At 44.2% G+C, this 22016-nt stretch overlaps 1 protein-coding gene across 12 annotated transcripts in view; it reads right to left on the bottom strand.

Annotated features, from left to right (window-relative positions):
- The window catches only part of MED12L (mediator complex subunit 12L), a 330165-nt gene extending 308595 nt beyond the window's left edge, over positions 1–21570 (bottom strand). For 9 of the 12 annotated variants that reach the window (XM_039487294.1, XM_039487298.1, XM_039487297.1 and 6 more), the window contains exons 1-4: positions 15987–16113; positions 8195–8333; positions 7484–7615; positions 7318–7400 (exon numbers count right to left, since the gene is read on the bottom strand). The gene's annotated coding sequence lies outside the window, so the exon portion shown is untranslated. Of the gene's footprint in view, positions 1–7317; positions 7401–7483; positions 7616–8194; positions 8334–15986; positions 16114–16943; positions 17070–19337; positions 19447–20803; positions 20819–21548 lie in introns of those variants that run through there. The other 3 variants (XM_039487291.1, XM_039487292.1, XM_039487290.1) reach the window with 3 other exon arrangements.
- Positions 21571–22016: the final 446 nt, after the last annotated feature.

Consider the following 22016-nt stretch of genomic DNA (forward strand, 5'->3'; position numbering starts at 1 on the left):
ACTTTGTGTGAAGGTGGGGGAGGGGTTTCTTAATTGCATAGGACAGCCACCATTAACAGGGTACAGACATGGGGGCAGGATCAACAGCAGGTCACACACAGAGTGCAGTCACTAGGCACCCGGGTCACTCTGCGAGGTGTCTGCTTCCCCAGGTCAGTCTGGGAGGTGTATGTTGCCCCAGGGTCCGAGCGCCTGGCATCCACAAATGGCAAGGCAGGCTGCCCTTACCATGCCCTTCCACCCTAGCCATGAACCTCTCTGATGCCCTGAGCCCCAGCCAGAGCCATCATCCCCCCACACTCACCTTTCCCACACACCCCTCACCCCTTCCTGCAAACCCACCCCTTCCTGCACACCCTCCTGTAACCGTCCTCCCCCCAGAGACCGCTGTAGGAGCAGGAGCCTGTCAGTCCTCGAGTGTAGAAGCGGTCTGTACATCACTGCACACCGTACCCACCACAGTCTGCGTCCCTGCTGTAACTCTTGAACGAGAATTCGTTAGTAAAGAAAACTTTTAATTAAAAATGTTCCAATAACTTTATTTTTAAACGTCTGTTGGAAGGGGGGGAAACCTGGTGAACGGGGTATGTAACCGCTGAAGAAAGACAATAGTAACTGAAACAGGGGCAGATTCCGCTTCTCTGTAAAGAGACTGGACAGTCATAGGTTACCCTGCTCTCTGAGGAACCTAGCTTTCAAAGCCTCCCGGATGCACAGCGCTTCCTGCTGGGCTCTTCTAATCGCACGGGTGTCTGGCTGAGCGTAATCAGCAGCCAGGCAATTTGCCTCAACCTCCCATCCCGCCATAAAGGTCTCCCCCTTGCTCTCACAGAGATTGTGGAGCACACAGCAAGCTGCAATAACAATGGGGATATTGGTTTCGCTGAGATCCGAGCGAGTAAGCTAGCTCCTCCATCTCCCCTTGAGACGTCCGAAAGCACACTCCACCACCATTCTACACTTGCTCAGCCGGTAGTTGAAGAGCTCCTTGTCACTGTCCAGGGCGCCTGTATAGGGCTTCATGAGCCAGGGCATTAGCGGGTAGGCTGGGTCCCCGAGGATCACTGTAGGCATCTCCACATCCCCAACACTTATTTTGTGGTCCGGGAAGAAACTACCTTCCTGCAGGCGTCTAAACAGACCAGAGTTCCTGAGCACACGCGCGTCATGAACCTTGCCCGGCCACCCGACGTAGATGTTGGTAAAACGTCCCCTATGGTCCACCAGTGCTTGCAGCACCATTGAAAAGTAGCCCTTTCGGTTAATATACTGGCTGGCCTGGTGGGCTGGTCCCAGGATAGGGATGTGAGCCCCACCGCAGTTTGGGAATCCCATCACGACGAAGCCATCTATGACGACCTGGACGTTTCCCAGGGTCACCACCTTTGAGAGCAGTAGGTCAATGATTGCGTGGGCTACTTGCATCACAGCAACCCCCACGGTAGATTTGCCCACGCCAAAGTGGTTTGCTACTGACCGGTAGCTGTCTGGCGTTGCAAGTTTCCAGAGGGCTATGGCCACTCGCTTCTGCGCAGTCAGGGCTGCTCGCATCCGGGTGTCCTGGCGCTTCAGGTCAGGGGCCAGCAAGTCACACAGTTCAAGGAAAGTGCCCTTACGCATCCTGAAGTTTCGCAGCCACTGTGATTCATCCCAGACCTGCAGCACTATGCGGTCCCACCAGTCCGTGCTTGTTTCCCGGGCCCAGAATCGCCGTCCCATAGCATGAACGTGACCCATTGCCACCATAATCTCCACGGCGTGGCGTACCGTGCTTTGTGAGAGGTCTGTGCCACTCTCACACTTCACGTCCTCACCGCGCTGCCAGAGCCTCCTCACCCGATTTCTCAGCAGCTGACTGTGGAAGAGGTGGACGATAAGGTGCGAGGAGTTGACAATGGCCATAAGTGCAGCGATGATCGCAGCGGGCTCCATGCTCGCAGTGCTGTGGCGTCCGCGCTGTCACTGACCAGAAAAGTGCACGAACAGAGTTCCCGCCGGCACTTTCAAGGAGAGAGGGCGGGAGTGACGGTTGAATGATGACAGTTACCCAAAACCACCCTCAACACATTTTTCCCCCAGAAGGCATTGGGGGCTCTACCCAGCATTCCAATGGGAAGCGGGAACTGTGGGATAGCTGCCCAGAATGCACCGCTTCCAATGTCGACGCTTGCCCCATTAGTGTGGACTCACAAAGTCGAATTAGTGTCCTTAGTGTGGATACACAAATTCAAATTCATCAGGTCGAATCCACAAATTCGACCTAAGTTAAATCGAACTACTCCTGTAATGTAGACATACCCAAAGTGTCCAGTACTGCCAACACCTCGAGTTCATCTGCTGTGTGACGTTAATTTTGTTAGGTGCCATTTGCTCAGCTACTATCTAATGGAATATTATTTATAAAGTATGCAATTACTGTCCTGGGTAGAGGCTTAGCACAACAATAGAAGCTGGTAAAAGTAGGGGATAGGAAGCATGAGAACTATTTTTTCTCTGTAAACATATTGCCGTCACAAATGCATCTGCTTGCCTGTAGCAATCTAGTTTCTATTTATATTAGATGTTTGTAAGGTGCCTACCATCCTGGCATCTCTACCAAGCAATTGGGGAGTTTACTGCAATAAGGAAGTGAACAATTCTGACAGCAATTGCATATCTATGGTAGGGACTAAGGCCCTGATTCAGCAAGATAGGCAAGTATGTGATATCCTTACTCATCCTGAGAAGTACATTATTCTGGGAGAAGTCCCACTGAGTTCACTGTAATTTTCTTTTGCAGAATAAGTATTCAGAAGTTGCAGCTCATTTTACTGAAGCCTTGTCATTTTTCTCATCCAGACTAAGTTCCAGGTCCTGTGGCTCTTACTCATTGAAGTTTATGGGGCTACTCATATGAGGAAGGACTGGGTTGGATAGTTGCATAGTAGCAAATGTCAAAGCATTTATACAGCTGTCTTCTCATGGAGATCTCAATGTACTTGACAAAGAAAGATGGGTATAATAGCCCCCTATCCTATATGTGGAAACTGAGGCACAGATTAGATCACTTGCAAAGGCCACTGAGTGACAGAGCCTAGAATGAAACTCATGTTTCCTGACTCCAACTCTATTGCCCTATTCAATGGCGCATGCTGCCTTTCCATAGTCTTTTTTCATGTATTGGGTCAGGTTCTCAGCCCGGTTGCTGCAGACTGTACTCAGTCAGGGGAGTTACTCTTCTGCTTGGCCATATTCAGATTCCTCCCCAGGGCTGGCGTAGCAAAGCAGGGGCTACTTGCTTGCAGGGAGGAGCAGTAGTAAGCAAGTGGGTGGTGAGAGGGAGGTGCTGTGGCCCCACAGCTTCCTTCTCACTTGCTAGCCCGACTACCTGGCTGGGTGCACTGTGGGAAGAGCCTCCATGAAAAGAGGTAAGTTACTCCTCTCAGAGGTAGTGGCTAGGAGAGAGGGAACCGAGACTCTGAGAATCTCAGTTTTTTCCTCTGGTTTGCTCCTGAAGTGGTGCAGTTATGCATTAGCCTTTGGGTAAGTGGGGGAATGGTCCTGCTATTGTGGGGAACTCTCCTGGCTTCTGCACTACCCTGGTGAAATGGGCTGGTGGAAGGATCTGAGTCCTCGCTCCCACTTCCTTTACCCAGAGGCCTCCCTGCCCTCAAGGACTCCCCTTCCACTCTCCTGTCTGGCAGACTCCTTGTAACCCCAACGAGGCTGGGCCCAGGATTCCTGGGGGCTTGACCTCCAACCATGCTGTGGTCACCTAGGGCAGGGGCTAGGGTGTCCCCACTCCAGGGAACACTCTCTCTCTCTCTCTCTCTCTGCACTGGACACTTCCCTGACCTATTGATCATTACATACTATTCAAAGCAAATACAATTTATTTAATCAGAAATTTATTTTAAAAAGAAAATGGAAAAAATGGGAAAGGTTATAGGAAAACACCTCACCCTGCTATATGGCAGAGAATATTACAGTGTCTCTGAAATGTCAGGGCAGTTCAGTTTGTTCCTTGTAGGTCCCAGGCCTCCTTCTCAGGCTCTGGCTGTGCTGCAGGGACGCTGTGGGTTGGACACCTCCGAAGGACAGCGTTATATCGAGGTAGAGGTGTATTTAACAATCCACTGACATCCTTCTTTTATACAGACAAACTGGTACCTTCATGCTTAGAAGCTTTAATCTTTGTGGGGATTCTCACAATGTTTCTTCTTACAAATCTCTTACTCTATGCCAAGTTCATTAACTATGCCACTACTGCCATCAAATAAAATGCAACACATGTGCAGGTGAACAGGTCATTATGTCAGATGCACCTTTATTTCTACACTATTTTCAGAAAAGCCTTCTCTGAAAGGTGACTTTGTAAAAATGACGTTGAGAAGTTTATTGCATCTCAGTTACTTCCACAGCAAACCTATTTAGTTTACAACCTAAAAGAAGATTTTTCTTAGCAGCACAAATCAACTTGCGATCAGAAAATCCAGCTGTGTTTTTTCTGCCTATCATATCACCACAAATAACTACATTCTTGTTCCAAGATCTTTAACAGTTTTGTTGATAATGCACTAGGCAGCAGAGAACACAGCATGCTTTTTCACAGACAGTCTCTTACCACTGCAGAGCTAACCTCAAATTTATTTTTGTCAATGAAGTAAGTTGCTGCCCTATAACTGGATAAGGGCATACAGGTGAGACCATTAAAAAGGAGCCATTTTCATACAGACACTCTTAGGTATGGTAAGATAGCCTGCAAAGGAATGCTCCCTTGGAAGAAGAGTGCTGAACACTCCAGGAAGTATATATATTGACTGAGCCTCTTGCTACAGAGAAGGCCGTTAACCTCCTTACAATTAGTCAGACAAGCTGCTCCTTAGACACATTTTTGTCCCTCTTGAGTGCACTCTTAGGTGACAGGCCTGGCTGCACCTCACTATGGGTGGAACCATGTGGTCCAACTCCTCAGACTATATCTCTGGGGTGCAGACCCCTATTTCCCAACTAACCAAACAGGCCCAACTGAGTTTGGTACCTGTTAGCTTTTTCCATCTGTGAGCCTGTGACGGTGGGCTGACTGTTTTCCAAACAAAGCATTATTTATTCTTTCACCCAACAGTACAAAGCACCCAGAGTAAAAGGGTTAAAAACAGAGTCCTTTATACATTTCTGCCCCCCGCCCCCCTTATGTACATGCTAATTTTTCCTTGCAAGCATGTTGTAAATTCCCCTCAGCCCAGTTAACCCTCATGTCTGGTTGGGAGAAGTAAGTGCGCTCTCTCTGTGCATGCCTGTCAAATCTCACAGAAGTGCCATGGGAAGCCCCACTTAACTCATCCAAAGCACTTTCTTTCCCAGGGTCCTGTAATTGGTTAGCAACCTCCTTTGATCCTAAGCTTAGTCTTTGGAAGAGTAAATGGTTCTTAGCCCAGGTGGAGCCAAGTAGGGAGTATTCCCCAATAAACATCTTCCCTATTGTTTCCTCAAGGACTCTTCTCTGTGTCATTGATTTATCACACAGCACAAGTGATATTTATTAAAAAAAATACTACACAACCCCCCCCATTCTCCAGATCCTCTTTTTAATACACTGTGCACAGTATTTCGATACAGAACACTCAGCACAGCCATTGCTAGTAATTAGCAGGTTATTAACTGTTAAGACAAGATGATCCCTACCCTTAAGCCCTTGCAGTATATAAAATAGACATGGAAAGATGAGACATGCTGCAAAATTGTAATAAGAAGGAATTACCTTATCATTGTTTGTATTCCAATAGCATATAGAAACCCCATCCAAGACTGGATCTCATTATACTTGTACAGTGGATAGTATAGAGTTAAGAGTAAGTATTGAGTCTCTGCCCCAAAGAGTTTACAATCTAAATAGACAAGGCAGACAGGGGGTGCTGGAAAGGATAATATACACTGTGAACAGAGTCATGCAAGTGTCATATTACTGCCACCATTTCTTGTTGGTAGGATGGTTATTTAGTTTAATTGTTGGCTAGGTTTTCATTTTTTACATTTACTGTATTATATCTATTAAATATAAGATAGACAAGGATGGGTGAGGAATGAAGACAGGAAGGGATTAGCTAAAAGGAAAAAACGGGACAATGAATCTATTTTTCATTGTACCTGGACCTTGTGGGATACAGGGGCCTTTAGTAGGAGAGGATTGGCTAATGTCCTGGGTTTGGAACAATATTCTATCAGTAGGAGACAGTCTGGGGAAAGGCACAAAGGTGGGAGTGAAAGTGGGAGATTGGCATGAGTGAAGAGAAGGGGTCAGCTGTGACCATGATGAGAGACAAGATCCACAATGCAGGCTGTGGTTGAGCTGTACGGGACCTCAGAGGGGAGAATAAATTTAAACTTGTTATGGGTGGGTAAAGGGAAGCCAGTGGAGAGAGTCAAAGAAAGAGCAACTTGTCTAATCATCTGCCAAGGAAGATTGTGTTGGCACCATAGTTTAGGATGGACTAGAGGGAAGGAACTGGGGTGTCAAGGAGGCCAAAGGGGAAGAGGCTGCTGAAACTGAGGCAGGAGCTGAAAAGAGTTCAGTAGAGTGTTTTAGCTATCAGGATGAAGAGGGAGGTTAGGAATTTTTAAATACCGTGGCGAAATAAGCAACAAGATTTAGTGACAGTCTGGATGTGTGGGGAGAAAGAGTCAAAGATGACAAAATGTAAGTCTAAGAGGCGGTTCAGGTTTTCTTTTGGAGGGGAGGTGGGTAGCAAGATTTTTGACTAAACCTTTATGATATTCTGTAGTGCGATTCAGAACAGTAAGGGGGTGTGTCACCCCTGCTCTGCAACATGGGTTGCTTCACAATATTTTGCTGCTGTATATCCCCAACCTGGGCTCCTCACAAACAGCACGTAGATCACACTGAGTATCTGTGTATAGCCACAGCCCTGGTCCAGCAACTCTGTCAGCAGCCTGTCAGCAAACACCAGCCACACACTGGCTTCCAGCAGCCTTGGTTACTACTTGCAGGATGACCCCAACACACTCCCCGTCCCAGATTTCACCCCCCAAAAATCTTTGTTCTGCACTGTCCAGCCTGGACAGTCCAGATATATTAGGTCAACTGCCCCTCTACAGGGATCAATATACAACAGTTTGGTACTATAAATGGAGTTACCCGCACACTCCACAACACTGGATTAGTTTTGATTAAAGAACAAAACAAGGTTATTTACCTACAAAGAGATTTTGAGTGAGTATGAGTTTAAGGCATTTAGTCAGAAATGGTTACAAGAGAAATAAAGATAAGACGCTTTCTCCCCTTAACAAACTAGACTTGGTACAAGGTAAAATTCTTACCACAGGTTCCCAGTAACACGTCAGGATCTGCTCCCAAAGTCCATAGACTTTCTTCTGTCTTCTTAGGTGGAAAAGAGAGATGGCTAGGAAGAGAGAACATGGAGTGTTTTTACCCCTCACTTTTATAGTTGAGTCACCCTTTGAAATGGCTTTTCCTGAGGGTTACCTGTGGATAAAGTTCCTTCCACCTGTGAGGATGGAGACATGGGATCACATCATGAAAGATATTTCATGCCGTGGTTTGCTAAAATGCAGATTTTCCTTGTCTGCTGTCTTCACCTTCTCACTGTCTGAGGACCTGTTTACAGTTTATATGTATATTAAGGTAAAACACACACTCCTTTTGTTTAGGACACAGCTGTTTAACAAGTTTTCCCTAGGCAGGGCTGCGTGATTTTGAACATGTGCTGATATCATACAGGGGGATTTTGTAACTTTCCATATAGTGTTGCTACACACATTTTACCGTGATATTATTGACCAGCAAGTTATTAGTTTTCAAATGATACCTCTCAAGGCATATTTTATACAATTATTACATTGGTGTGTAGGGTGTGAATACAGGGATGCCTTCTGTCACAGCCTTATACTGTAAAATGTTTTAAGGTGGTTGGTGATAGATGAGCTACCACTCAAAGTATCAACAAGACAGATTTCAGCCATTTATTGGCCACAAAAATTAAACATCATCCCTTCCCATCTGATAATATCCAGTCACAACACCCCACTTATAACACTCCTTGAACAAATGTTAGGTTATCAAACTTGCCCTTGAATGATAACTCGCTTAAGTCTCATCATCAGTAACTCAGTGGGAATGTCTGGCTTCTCATGCTCTTAAGGCAAAAAAAAAAAAATGCTCGTCATCCCCACATACTTTTTCATCTTGTGATTTGTTGCATCTTCTTTTCTCTTGTCACATATTAGGAGTAACATTCATGGAGTTGGCGCATACTTGCAATAAAATGAGTTTTGTGGTTATCAACGGTCTCAGTTTCACTTCTGTGTTTAATCACCTGCAAAAAAATAGCCATTTACTGCTTCATGTACTCCAGAAGTTAGAGGACATTTTATGTGAAACCTGAAAAAAAAATTCAACAGACACACCTTTCTTTGTCTGTATACAAAATGTCATCAGCATCTAAAATAACGGGGTGGGGACTTTTCTGGTAAATTGCTTGATACACAGAATGTCGAAGATAGCTGGAGATATTATTCTCAGCATTCAGAAGATAATGCTGCATTACAGTGCAATGCATATGATATCCCATGAATATCAAATGAATTCAGCATGACTACTGCAGCTAAAGCAAGATCAAAATTATCTTTGAATTTGTTATATATATATATGCGCTATGGAACAATATTAACAGTAATGCACAGTGATTTATTAATGCAGAAGATGAAACATCAAAAAGTGGACTTCAGGAAACTAGACTGAGGCAGTTGTACAGATACTAGTATACACACATTCCAAGTATTCAATATTTGAGCTGCCTGATGTCTGTTACAGCTCCATTTTGTTTCTCAAACCTGTCCCCTTACTCCATTTTGTTCTTGTTCTCCTCTGTGGCCACCCCTCCCTGGCTGTTAAGTTGTTTACCAGGGCCTCTGCCCTTCTCAAAGGGATGGCCACTTGTGCTAAGTGGGACCACTGTCCTGTTATCACCTTGTTAAAACCTCAGCTTGGGGTAGGGTAGGCAATGTCCAGAGCTGCAAGACCTATTGTGTTTTTAAGATCCTGGGCATGAGTCATAGACCTCATGTGCTTTTGAGTCACCTATTGCACAGGACTTGCCCTGACATGCCTGTGGCTGCCTGCAGTCTCCTCCCTGCCTTCTCTCCTCCCTGTAAGAGGGGGAGCCAATCAGAGTTACTGGTGGGAAGCTGCTTGGGTTTGCCTTTATAAACAGACATTTTCTGAACAGACTTTAGAAAGGTTCTTGCATTGCTGCCTGGTCTGATCAACCAGGGGTTCTGGGGGTCCTTTCTCCGCTCTCGTTTTATTTTTGAGCATACCCCCGTTTTTAAACCCCCCTCCCACGAAGAACGAATTGCTGCCTGAGAGATCTCCTGATTATCAAGACTGTACTGAGCCTTCTGATGTTCTTGCTGCTTCTGCCTCTGCTGCTGCCTTGGGGATGGTAAGAATTCCTCTGTGAAACTTTCTATACTTTTATTTTATTATTTTAGCTGCTGGCTCTGTCTCCCCAGCACACAGACTCAAGCTAAACCTTGGTCTGTGTCTTAAAACCTCTCTTACACCCCCCGTCCTAGCTGCTGGTTCTGTTTCCCCAACAGACAGACCCAAGCTAACTCCTTGGTCTGTATCTGTAATCTGTTTCTAGTTCTGCAGTGCCTTTGCTGCTAGAAATAAGCCTGCTTGCAGCCACCCCACTGGTGCAGTCACCCCCCCCCCCCCTTTGGAGCTGAGTCCTGTACACACACCACTCAGCCCTCTGGAACTATCCTTAGCATAAGGTGCACCCATTAAGTTAAGTTTAGCATTATACTTCGTAAGTTAGGCTTAGAGAATTGTTGCATTGTGTTTTAATTTGTGTAGTCTTGATTAAGTTAGATCATAGATAAGATTTTGCTGTGTTCTGTATAATTGTAATTAAGTCTGTCTTCCCACTGCTAACCCCCCCTTCCCCCGCCAGCTTCTCTGTGTCCTTCTACCTTGTTACACTCTCTGCTGCTTAAGCTTGCAGCCTGTTTGTTCTGTCTTACTAAATTTAAATCTCTAGCATAAAACCCCATTGGTTACTTTCATCCTCTCTGATACCCCTCACATTCTACATTTACACCACTGTGACACATTTTTACCTAAAATTGTTTGTTATGTAACACATTTTATCCATAACTGTTAGTTGGTTATATGCTGCTGTGACACACCTTTTTACATAGAAATCGCTAGCTACCTGTTACATTTATACCTCAGTGTTAACTGATTACCCACTGTATTGTATCCTACTGTGTTGTACCCCGCTACTGCAACACCCTTACTGTTCACCAAAAAGAAACCCCTCCCCAATTGTCTACCTTAACAACCCCATACCCCTCACTATTGAATTTTCCCTGTTTTTGTATTAAAGTTTATTTTGCACCCCACCCGTGTGGTAATTGCTCCCCAAGATCCCATATACCTGCAGGCAGGGACACTTGATTGGGCATAGATATAAGGTATGCTTCTGATTCTGTTTTCTGATAGGATGAGCATAACTCTTGGGATCAAATCAAATACCAAGACTTGTACTTTGCTGTTTTGGCAAACATTGCTGGGAGCCAACTTGTTTGCTAAAATATTAGAACACAAAATATGAATGCAGTAAATGTGGATTTGTTTAAAAATTTGACTGAGTCATTATAACTATGGTGGAAGGGACAACTCAGCCACAGCCTCCAAATTTGCTTCCCAAAGGATTTGTGCCCTCAAAATTAAACATGCATCCATCTTCTAGGTATAAGTTCTTTGGGTAGTTTAAAGGCAGCTGAAAAATTAGCCTTTAAACTAGAAATATTATTATTGGCCAGATCCTCAGCTGGTGTAAATGAGCACAGGTTCACTGAAATCAGTGAAGCTGTGCCAAATTTCACAAGCTGAAGATCTGGCCCTTATGTTGTTGATTTCAAGTAGTACCCACAATGTCCAAGACGCTTTCCACACAGAGCAGAAAGCACAATTCCTGCGCCCAAGAGTTCACCATCTGAAGACAGGAAAGTAAACCAAACAGTAGGTGGGGAAGCAATAAATGTGCAGCTGTGTTATCAAATATAAATCACTAGGCCCTGTCAGATATTCCTCTTTTGTGTCACAAGCAGAACTTTAATGGCAGAATTTAAGAGGACATATGGATTTAGGCAGAAGGCATATTACTACTACTAATTATTAATAAGGGGAACTATGGTCTCCCCATAGGAAATTGTGCCTTTGCTGCTGTAATAGTTCTGGACACTGTTATGGATGATGTATGGTAAATAAAATATAAAGACACCTGGCAGAGGTCACAGGGATGCACTGGGTTTTACAAGAATCCCCTGGGTCAGATATCTGCATAACAGGTCTCTGAAGGGTAGCATGTGAGGCTTCTACTGAGAGCCACTAGCCCACTGGTTGTCATAATCACTGAGAACTATATGTATGGACAGTATTTCAGGAGTTACATATTTATACTGAAAATTATATTCTTAAGGTCTTGGAGGTAAATCAAGTCACCAGGAGGTGACACACCTAGGAAATGTTCCTGTCATGTAGGAGGTAATTGACACCTATCTACTGATGGAGCTGTTTGTGTACTGTATGCCTATTTATATACTGAGCTAAATGCAAATTAAGGACATCACAAATTCTACAAGAGAGAAAAATCTACAGGAAGAAACATGCAGCAGGGGCTGTGCTATTTATGAAGACAAAGGATTGGAGCACAAAGGGACACAGTGAATCCTTCACCTAGGAGACAGTGTGCTTGTCTCATGAAAGGAGAGTCCAAGCCAGCCTGGCTATAAGGTGCTGCAAGGATTATGGGTGAGCTATGCAAAGGATACAATTCTGTTTCAGAGGTCATGGATTCCGTGACATTCTGGGACCTCCGGGACTTCTTCCAGAGCCTCTGGCATCCTCTGCAGTGGCCGAGGTTGGATGGGCCTGGAGCAGTGGCAGGGCTAGAGCAGCTGCTGGAGGTCAGCCCCCAGCAGCACTCTACCCGTTCATCCCTTCCCCCCCCCCCCCCCGGTATTTTTAGTAGTAGTCAGTGAGTGGTCACAGGCTTCTGTAATTTTTTTGTTTATTGCCCACTACCTCTCCCTGGACTTTTACTAAAAATACCTGTGACAGAATCTCAACCATATCTATAAGAGATGAGTGTCTTGTTAATTAAGTCTAGTTTCTAGAATGCATGTTATATTTTTTATATTTAACCTTCGGTTTCCTATACTTCCACTTGATACTACTTGAATTTCTGTGCTTCTGTAACTTATGCTTGATTTCACTATAAACATATCTAAGTGCTGTGTACACTAAGGGGAGCCATGATCTGAGGTGGAATTGGTAAGCTGGGATGTACTGTTTCTTTGGAAGCAGCAAATCTGAGAATACTGCAAGTGTCCGAACACTCCAGGAAGACACTCAGAACACAAGGGTTGGAGTGTGCCGATTGCTAACTGTAGAGTGACAAGGTGAGTACTTCTGTTGCCTGTGGAGCTGGGGAGCTGACTCACAATAACCACTGCCAAGACTTTCCTAAGGGCAGATGGTAGCAAGAGGCTTCACAACCCTGAATACAGCCAGGAAGCAACACACCACTACTCCAGCTTAAGCATACATTTTTTTTTAAATGAAAAATGTAACACAGCTGCACTTTGAAATGCCCATAGACTTATCAAGCCATAGCTTTCACTGTTATTAAATGAAAAAAAATGATCCCTGTTTTCAAGATAATTATTATATATCAGATGAAAAACAGTATGAAAAAGGCTAAGTTGTCTGTAGGAAATAAACACCAGGGTCAAAGGCCTAGGAGTTTTTTTTTTAAATGCAGGGCATGTGAATTACTAAGTTAATAAATTTGAAGGGGCCTCTGATTAACAGTAATGTTATTCAGAGACAGTCAGCACATTCTGGGTGTTATAAGAATACAAATAATTATATTTACTACTGTGCTGAAATGCACTTCCCTTCCGCCTCCTCTCTCTTATACTCTGCTTGTCTACTATAAATCCATGAGCTCTGATCAGCTAATAACAGCCCTGAGCCAGATAGTATGCAGGGATCTACACACTGTATGACTGAAATAACCATACAATCTTTATGCAAATCAAACCTCTTAGCCACAGTGCAGAGAACTAAAATACATATACAGTTCTGGGTCAGTAACTGCCCAGCATCCTTACATTGACTACCTGAGACAATTCTGCATCACTATAATACAAAACAAACATCTGAAAAAAAGAAGTAATTACGTGTGTCTTTGTTATGAGTACTGCTTGGCTGCCTTTAATTTTAGTTCAGTTGTTCAAGTCCTGGGAGTCAGGCTTTGCTGCAGCAGAAGCCCACTAGGCACAGCAGAGAAGAGAGGGCATCTCAGATACAGCTCCCCAATTCCCCACCTGGCTCCACCCTGGCCCTGACATACATTAGAGCAGCCAGTGGTGGCTCTTCTCTATTTCGCATGCTGTTATCAGCTTCATCAGCACTACTCCTCCTAATGCTAGTGAAAATGTAGGAAAAAGCCTTCCCTCATATTCAGTTGAATAAGTTCTCCATTCATGGTCAGCCACCTTTGCATATCACCATTGCATGTGCTTTTTTTTGATAGGGGCAAGCTAGGCAGAGATATTTATTTCATTCATTCTGATTTAAACACACACACACACACATAATCAGTTGCTCTAAGAGCACAGACGGTACACACATTTACAAAGGGTACAGAAAAGATATTAAATCCCCTGAATAAAGAGGTCTAACTCAAAGTTATCTATTAGCATTGAGCTACATCACGGATATCTTTCAGTGCAGAGAAAACAAGGAATTTCAAAACCACCAGGCCTGAGTTGATGATTTTACACAATGGGTCTCTAAATTGGGAAACAATATGGAATAATAGACAGCTACATCTATTCAGTGCAGAGCCACTTCTCCTAAGGAATGAGAGAAGTAAGCTGGTGCCTGTGACACTGCACCCCATATTATTCACAGTGATTATATATATATATATATATATCTCTATCTATCTAGATAGATAGATAGATAGATAGAGATATGATTATGGCATAATTATAATGTATTTTATGCAAGATAAGTCATGTGAGGTGTCATTGGAAAAGTTATGATTTGCTAAATATGACTATCCTATATGTATGCATATATCATTTTTTTATCTGAAGTTATGAATATTGACTATGTATCTGTATTTCAAATGTAGTTACACTTGGGTAATGCCCACTAGACAAGATGCTTTCAGTCTAGATAGTGAGTGGGTAAGGGCCTATTCAGGGCAATGGGCCATTAAGAAAAAACAATAGGCCCTAGGAGAAGCTTATCTCCCACCTGGGGAGCCTTCCTGTGAACACTACAGGCAGCCTCCAGGTAATGGCTGCTATGACTCTACAAGGACATATGATGAGACCGCATGTCTCTAGACTCCATCGTGGGATGTCAGTATTTTTCCACAGACTGATCTGGGAACCAAGCGTTGGGAACAAAGGGTTCCTGCCATATGCTAAAGCTATATAAGGCAGGGAGTGGCATCATCTGTGGTTCTTCGCTCCCCACACAAGACGACTCCTGGAAACACCTGAGGAACAAAGACTGAACTGGGGGAAGTGCTGGATCCAGGCTAAAGGGATTTTTAGGCTGTGAATGGAACACCTGGGGATTCCAAGCTGTAAAGCAAGTGCAGTTTGCCCCTTAGGAGTCTGTAGCCTGCTTGTATCAGCTCATCTATTTAGTATATTAAGCTTAGTTTGCATTTTTTTTATTTGCTAGGTAATCTGCTTTGATCTGTTTGCCATCACTTAAAATCTATCTTTTGTAGTTAACACATTTGGTTTTGCTTTATCTAAAATCAGTGAGTTGGAGTGAAATGTGTTTTAATCATAACTCAGGAGCAAAAGGCCGTTGCATATTCCTCTCCACACTGACAGAGGGGGCGAATTTTATGAGTTTACACTGTATAATTCCCTGTGCAAGATGGTATAATTCTGGGTTTATACTCCAGGTGGGAGGGGGGGTGCCTGAAGAGCTGGGAGTAGCCTTCCCATGCAGGGGCTGATCAGAGAGCCTGCTTGCAACTGCAGCTCGGTGTGCCCCTACCGGTATGTTTGTTGGTGAAAGCATAGGCTGGAGGGCTTTGCAGCTTGTCACAACAGTGCATTGTGAGAGGGAGCCTAGGCTGGTGGGGCAGAAGGCTCAGTAGTATCCCAGTTCCAGGTGGCACCCCGCAGGGAACCAATCACAGTACCTACATTTAATAATGGCTACCAAAAAAAAAAAAAAAAGCAGCACTGCAAGTAAAAACCTAAGGATAAATCCTGACCCCAGAGATAACCTCTTTGTACCACTATGGCTACAGAGTTGCCCTAAACAGCCAACTGGGAATTCCCCCACACAAAGTGCAAAGTGAAACAGTTATTCTGATACCCTGGAACTCAGTTAAGTGGTAGCAAAATCAATACACAATATATGATCTTAAACACCAGGTGTATTTGACCATTGTAAATTAATTGAACCAAAATCATGTAGGTTAGTATTTCAAACTCCCAACAGTATCATTTTAAACACACAGTTCTCATGAACCAAGTTCTGCTTTCGAATACATCATTGACTACGGTGTAGACAATTGCAGAATTTAGCCTCCAGAAATTTAGAGCCCCCCCCCCCAAACATAGCAGGGTGGTGTTACAGTAAACAATCTTCTGCTTTTAATGCTCATGTCCTTCTCCAAGTATAAACATAAAACCCATTACCATCCATGGCCTTTCATTATAAACAACATTGCAGAGTAACATTAAATTATCACATTGCTTGGCAAGCATGGGCTCCCTGGCCTATCTCCCCAGCCCAGAGAGGATTGATACTACAGAGTCTGATTCAGGCTCTTTTTCTCAGGGATTCAACTTTACTTCTTCTAAACAACTAACATACATTCAGAATATCAATCATTCTTTCCCACCTAATCCAGGGTCCTCTTCAGGGGAATCTCTCTTCCCTACAGGTTCTCACACTACCAGGCACTTGTTTGAACCAGTGTGTTACTGGATCCCATCTTCTTACTATAGCTTTACCAAGAGACTTTCCCCCAGAAACCCTCTAATCCCAGCAACTCTCTATCCTGGTTTTTACAATCACCTGATTCCTAGCTAATCAGTCTCAACTGAGAGATCGCTGATCCATCACATATTAGGCTGGGCCCAACTCCCCTTAAATTACCAGCCACTATGTAGCAGCTAGTTTGGTTCAAAGTGGCATAGCAGAAACCTGATTTAGAGAGAAATTACTGCTCACAAAATTGTACCTTTTTAGGTTTAGGCTCCATGAAATTGCCTCACCTGACAGATTTAATAAAGATTTAGTAATTTAATTAGTACATTCTAAGCTTGAATGACCTACCTACTGTGTCAGTGTGAAATTTCATTCAAAAAGAGGAGAGGTGACCAGAATTCTACAATAGCTTGCAGATGCCCTAAATTTTAATGTGGCCCTCTAGCCCACAGAGAAAATAGATCCCGGCATGCAATGTTTGGTCTTGAGCTGAGTGGAAGGACATTATTAATGGAGACACAGTAAAAATAAAAAGGTGACTAATTGGCTTTATCTTATCCAAACTAGGAGTCAATGACGTTCCTGGCAAGTTTCCATATAAAACATGCTTTTCCCTCACCAAGGATACTTAATAAAGCATATAGAAGAGAGATGAAAAGTAGAAGTCCCTATTAATAGCAACTCAAGAGCTGAATTTTGATCAGGAATCAAAGAGAATCTGCATTGCCATACTCTGTTTCTTGCCAGAGGAATGCTTGCATGACACTGCCAGAAACCTCATCTGCAATCTTAAGAATGCAGAATACAGGTGATCATTAGAAGGGTGCTTTTGCTTCATGTCCCAACTTACTGAGTACAGTAAACTTACTCGCTCTTTGAACAGGTGTAAGAATGATCAGGCATGATTCTCCTCTCAGTTATACTGGGGTATGTGAGAGATGAATCCAGTCCTTGGTGTCAGTTTAAATTATTCCCTTTCCATGGAAACCATGACCTGGAAGGAGAATGAAAAGTTTTTGTTTTTTTTTCACCTGAGTGGGGTTGATAGTGTTCAGCACTTTGCAGAATCAAGTACACAGATCCTCAAAGGATATAGGCACCTAACTTCTGTTGAAATCAATGACACACCTTTAAAGAAAATAACAATGGTTTGTGAAGATAAATGCATAAATCCATAGCAGGAAATCAATGCCATGGAGAGAGAGGTGATTAGCTGACTCTACATCCAGCAAAAAAAAGGCATTGTACCATAGCAGAATACAATGGCTCACTGCAATGCACTGCCAGGTGCTGCTACACTATTGACGATGGGAGCACAGGAGGCCTACCCATGCTCCTTTTTGCTCAGATTACTTTTCACATCCCTGATTACCATGGTGCAGGTCCTGACTCATAGATTCATAGTTGCTTGCACACTCCTGTGGCTTTTTGCAAGATATCCCCTCCCCTGCATAATGCTGTCCTATGCCCTTTTTCTTCCCCATGCATCAGATCAGACAAGCGTAGGATTTAGCCTAGGACCTAATCTGAAAGGACTTCATTTATGCCTCTCTTAATGAAGGAATGAAATCATGGAATAATGAAATAGTCGGAATGAAATCATGGAATCTTCTGCTATAGAATATAATCTGTACACTGCATAGCTAAAGCCGACTGCCTAGGGTACCAAAATTTGAAGGACAGTATATCCAGTTTCTCTCCTTCCCCAGGCAGTACAGGACTTAATCGAATTTTCTTCATGTCTGCAACAAACCTACATACAAAGTCATATACCCTGGAACTCAATTGCAGAGGACACAACAAATGCTACTCCAGAACAACACCACCTAGCTCTGACCCTTTAGGTAAAGTCTCTTAGGGCTGGTCTACACTAAGGGGAAAAATCAATATAAGTATCTTATATCGATAACTTACCCATCCTCACGGCGTGGGATCGATGTCCGGGGCTCTCCATGTCGACGCCGCCACCGCTGTTCGCGGCGGTGGAGTTCCGGAATCGATAGAAGCGCGTTCGGGGATCGATATATCGCGTCTAGATGAGACGCGATATATCGATCCCTGAAAAAATCGATCGCTACCCGCCGATACGGCGGGTAGTGTAGACGTAGCCTTAGAGATAGATGCATGCACTTCCACAATAAATATTTATCTGTGTCCTGTAGATGTTGCTAACAGGATAACACACCACTTCTCTTTGGCATTCACACACATACACCACTGTTCATGACCTCCGTATGTTATGAAGTACAATGCATCATGCAACGTAAGAGGGGGAAGAGCCAGGTAATAGTTATTGATTGTGCTGTGAAATGTGTGCATTGCATGCAGCGATGGTTGATTCTGAGCTAGATCCTATACTCTTAGTTCACCAAACATTCTCATTAAACTCAAGGAAAGCAGGCCATAAACTAGTCAGCATGACTCAGATGCTCAAAGGTATTTAGGAGCTTAAGGCCTTGTCGATATTACAAATGCTTTGCCAGTATTGTACTGATACGGTTATATCAACAGAGCCTGCCTAGTGCAGACACAGCATATGCCAACAGAAGGAGTCTCTCTGTCGACATAGTAACACCACCTCCCCCTGCATGAGGGAGGGGGGGAAGAGAGGCCACGAGATTGCTGGCATAGCTATGTTGGCGGGGGAGCAGTGTTTTTTTTCCCCTGAGCAACATAGCTATGCTGACAACATTTTGTAATGTAGATTTGGCCTCACTCCCATTTAAATCAATGGAAGTAAAGCAACTAAATAGTTTGGAGGATCTGGGCCAGTCTAAACAGCACATGTGAATAAAGCCTGATGCTACAAATATTTTCTATCATGCTTAGGGTTACAACTATGAGCAACCCCACTGAAGAAATACATGTTCAGTAGTAAGTGCTTGCAGTAAATCTCTGAAAGCTTCCCACAGCTGTGACACAATTCAGTAACAAGAAATATTAACAGCACCAACCTGCAGCTCCTGACGCCTTGTCACCAAAGAAAAGCTCGGGAAAGGTCACAAAGAAAAGAGGTACCTGAATAATACTAATAATGAGAACAGAACCCCACCCCACCAGCCTCAAACTGTCTGTTTATTGTTATAATTCTTCAAATTTGAAAACCATAAAAAAATACCCTTTTACCCGCCTGTTAGCACAGGCAAAAAGTCAGGTCGGCACTGAATTGCCTCAAAGCGCATTCATTCTTCTAAACTTACATCACATCATGGGGCTTATATTTGAAAATGTATTGTTTTAGATATAGTATAACTTCACTAACCCCAGTGATTTGCAGTGGGTCTCTGTCATGAGGTGTCTACACTGTGGCCATGGGGAAGCGAGGAAAGGGTTAATCTCCATCTTTGTAAAGGATAAGACTGTCACTCCCCCTATGTGAGCATGCAGGGGAGTAAGGAAGCATTAGAAAGCCTGCTTCTTTCCCATGTCAGGACTATGCATATCTACATCATTCTGCAGAGTTGCTATTCTGCCTCCTGTACAGGCAGGCTGGGAGTGGGTGGATCCTTGGCTCTACCCCCAGACTAATGCATGGGCCAGTGCACAGTATGTATCTATCCAGCCATGGCTTTTGCATGGGCCAGTGCAGCTGAGCAGGTTCAGACAGAGAAATAATCTGTGCAATCAGTATAATTTCCTTCCCTCCTGCAGCCAGGAAGGAACCAACAACTGGATTATGACTCTCTGGTTCTGCTCCGGCCTGGGACAGCACAACTGTGCACTGTCCTTTGCTCTGGTCTTGCAGAGAAGCCACTATTTATATTTAGCCCTCAAACTGTTATTGTGAGGAACTTCAGCTACTCTTGTAATGGAGCAGGAGTATTTAGTTATATGAGCAAACATCCCTAGGCACCCATTTTGGGGGGCCTTCAGAGGGCATAAGGAGGCCCACCCGCTTTCTGCCCCATTGTGTGCATCATTGGGAGTATGACAGGAGCATCTGCACCGGATGGAGGTTTTTGCAAGATGTGGGCTGACAAGTTGACACTGACAGTGGTTCTTTGTGAAAGCGTGTGGTGCCCAAGGCCCCTCTGCTCCAGTCAATGTTAGGCTGACTCCACGAGAAAAATGTACCTCACTTGTTTGTCTGAGCAACTGCAGGTTAGTCTGAGTTACTTATGAAAAGAATGTACCAGTAGATGTCTTGCAGCCTATTTTCTAAAAACAATGAGGGTTTATTGGTACATCACTTGCATTTTGGTATAAAATCTTGAGTGATATATAGGGAGACACAAAGATATCTCTGTGAATTAGAGAGGGCAGGTGTGCGATATATGGATTAGCAAGGCTCTACTGTATCTTTCAATCAAAAGCATTTCAGTTAAGATAGCCCAGTATACAGGGCAGGATTTGGACAAGTGTTCAGCATTAGCCCAACTCTGCTCCCATTTGCAATCAACAGGAGTTTTACCATTGCCTTTGATGGGAGCAGAGCACTTTTGAAAAATCCCACCCTTAATTGCCAATGGCCAGATTTCAATATCCTTTTCCCTTCAAAATACAATGATTACTCAGTAGTTCTATTAAAGTTGAAGGAACTACTCATGGAGTAAGCTGCCACTTCATGGAAGTAAGGATATCAGAATATGGCCCTAAATTAGTTGGAAACTTAACCTGAGTAAAGAGTTTGTGCCTAGCACAATGGGGCCTCTGTTCTTGTTGAGGTCTCTAAACACTACTTCAAAAGAATTGTTAAATGAATGAAATAATAATAATAATACTTCAGACCTTTACTTTTGTGAGTAGTGTCATGGACTTCAGCAACGCTATTCATGGACCATTCAGGACTGCTTGCATGAACAAGAGTTTGTAGCATTGTACCTCAAGTTCTCAGAGACCTGAAAAGTTAATATCTGCCTCATATACAGAAGATTTATTGTATTTATTTAGATTTATAAATATGCTAAAAGGAAACTATCCATACACTCTAGTCCTCCTTGATATACTTTAAAAATATATTCTAAATACAGTGATTTTAAAAACAACACAGCATAAATCCGCTTCCCCATCAAACAATTCCCCACCCTTATGGTTAAAAGGACCTAATTTTCCTTTCATTCACATACTGCTATAGCAGTATAGCTTCACTGACTTAACAGAGGTCACTCCTAAATCACACTTGTGTAAAAGCTGAATTAGGCCAGCAGAGTACAAACCAAGTGTGGCTAAATTTAAGCTTATAGGCAAGATTCCCCACCCTTACTCATACTGAGTAGCCTCTCTGAAATCATGAGTCTTGAGCCTGACTGTTGCAGGGCGACAACTCACTGGCGCAGCGCCTCCTGACGGCCATCTCAGGAATTAGCTCTTTCCAGCCCACAGCGCCCTCTGCAGGCTAGTGTCTTGCCTGCTGCTGGCCCCATGTCCCCCCCAGACCCCGGTACCCTTTTCCTAGGGGTTCTGCCCACCACAGTACCCCCTTGCTCTGGGCCTCCCCTCCCAGGAGAACCCCAACCTTCTAAACCCACCTTACCTCAGTGGCTACTGCCAGTCATCATCTAGCCCCCGCTTCCTGGGGCCGACTGCAGTCTGTAAACCGCTCATCACTGGCAAATGGGTTAGGACCTGCTGCCTTTGCCTATCTCTGGGCTGCCCCTCTGCAGCCCTAGGACCTATTTGGCCCTTTTTGCAAGGCCTGCAGTCTGGGGTTTTTCCTGGCTGGAGCTCCCCAGCTCCCTCTGCCCTTCCCCAGCACTGCTCCACCTCAGGTGCCCTGCTCAGCTCCCAGGCAGCCAGGTCCTTCTCTCTCAAAAAGCTAGAGAGAGAATGTGGCTCTTAGTTTCTGGCCCACGGCCCTCTTATAAGGGCCAGCTGGACCCTGATTAAGCTGGCCACAGCTGTGGCTGCTTTCCCCATCAGCCTCCCTTTTCCCAGCTGCAGCCCCCTCCAGGGCAGCTTTAACCCCTTCAGGGCCGGAGCGGGGTGACCACCCCACTACACT

This window comes from Mauremys reevesii, linkage group 9 (genome assembly GCF_016161935.1).
Source record: "Mauremys reevesii isolate NIE-2019 linkage group 9, ASM1616193v1, whole genome shotgun sequence".
Taxonomy (NCBI): domain Eukaryota; kingdom Metazoa; phylum Chordata; order Testudines; family Geoemydidae; genus Mauremys; species Mauremys reevesii.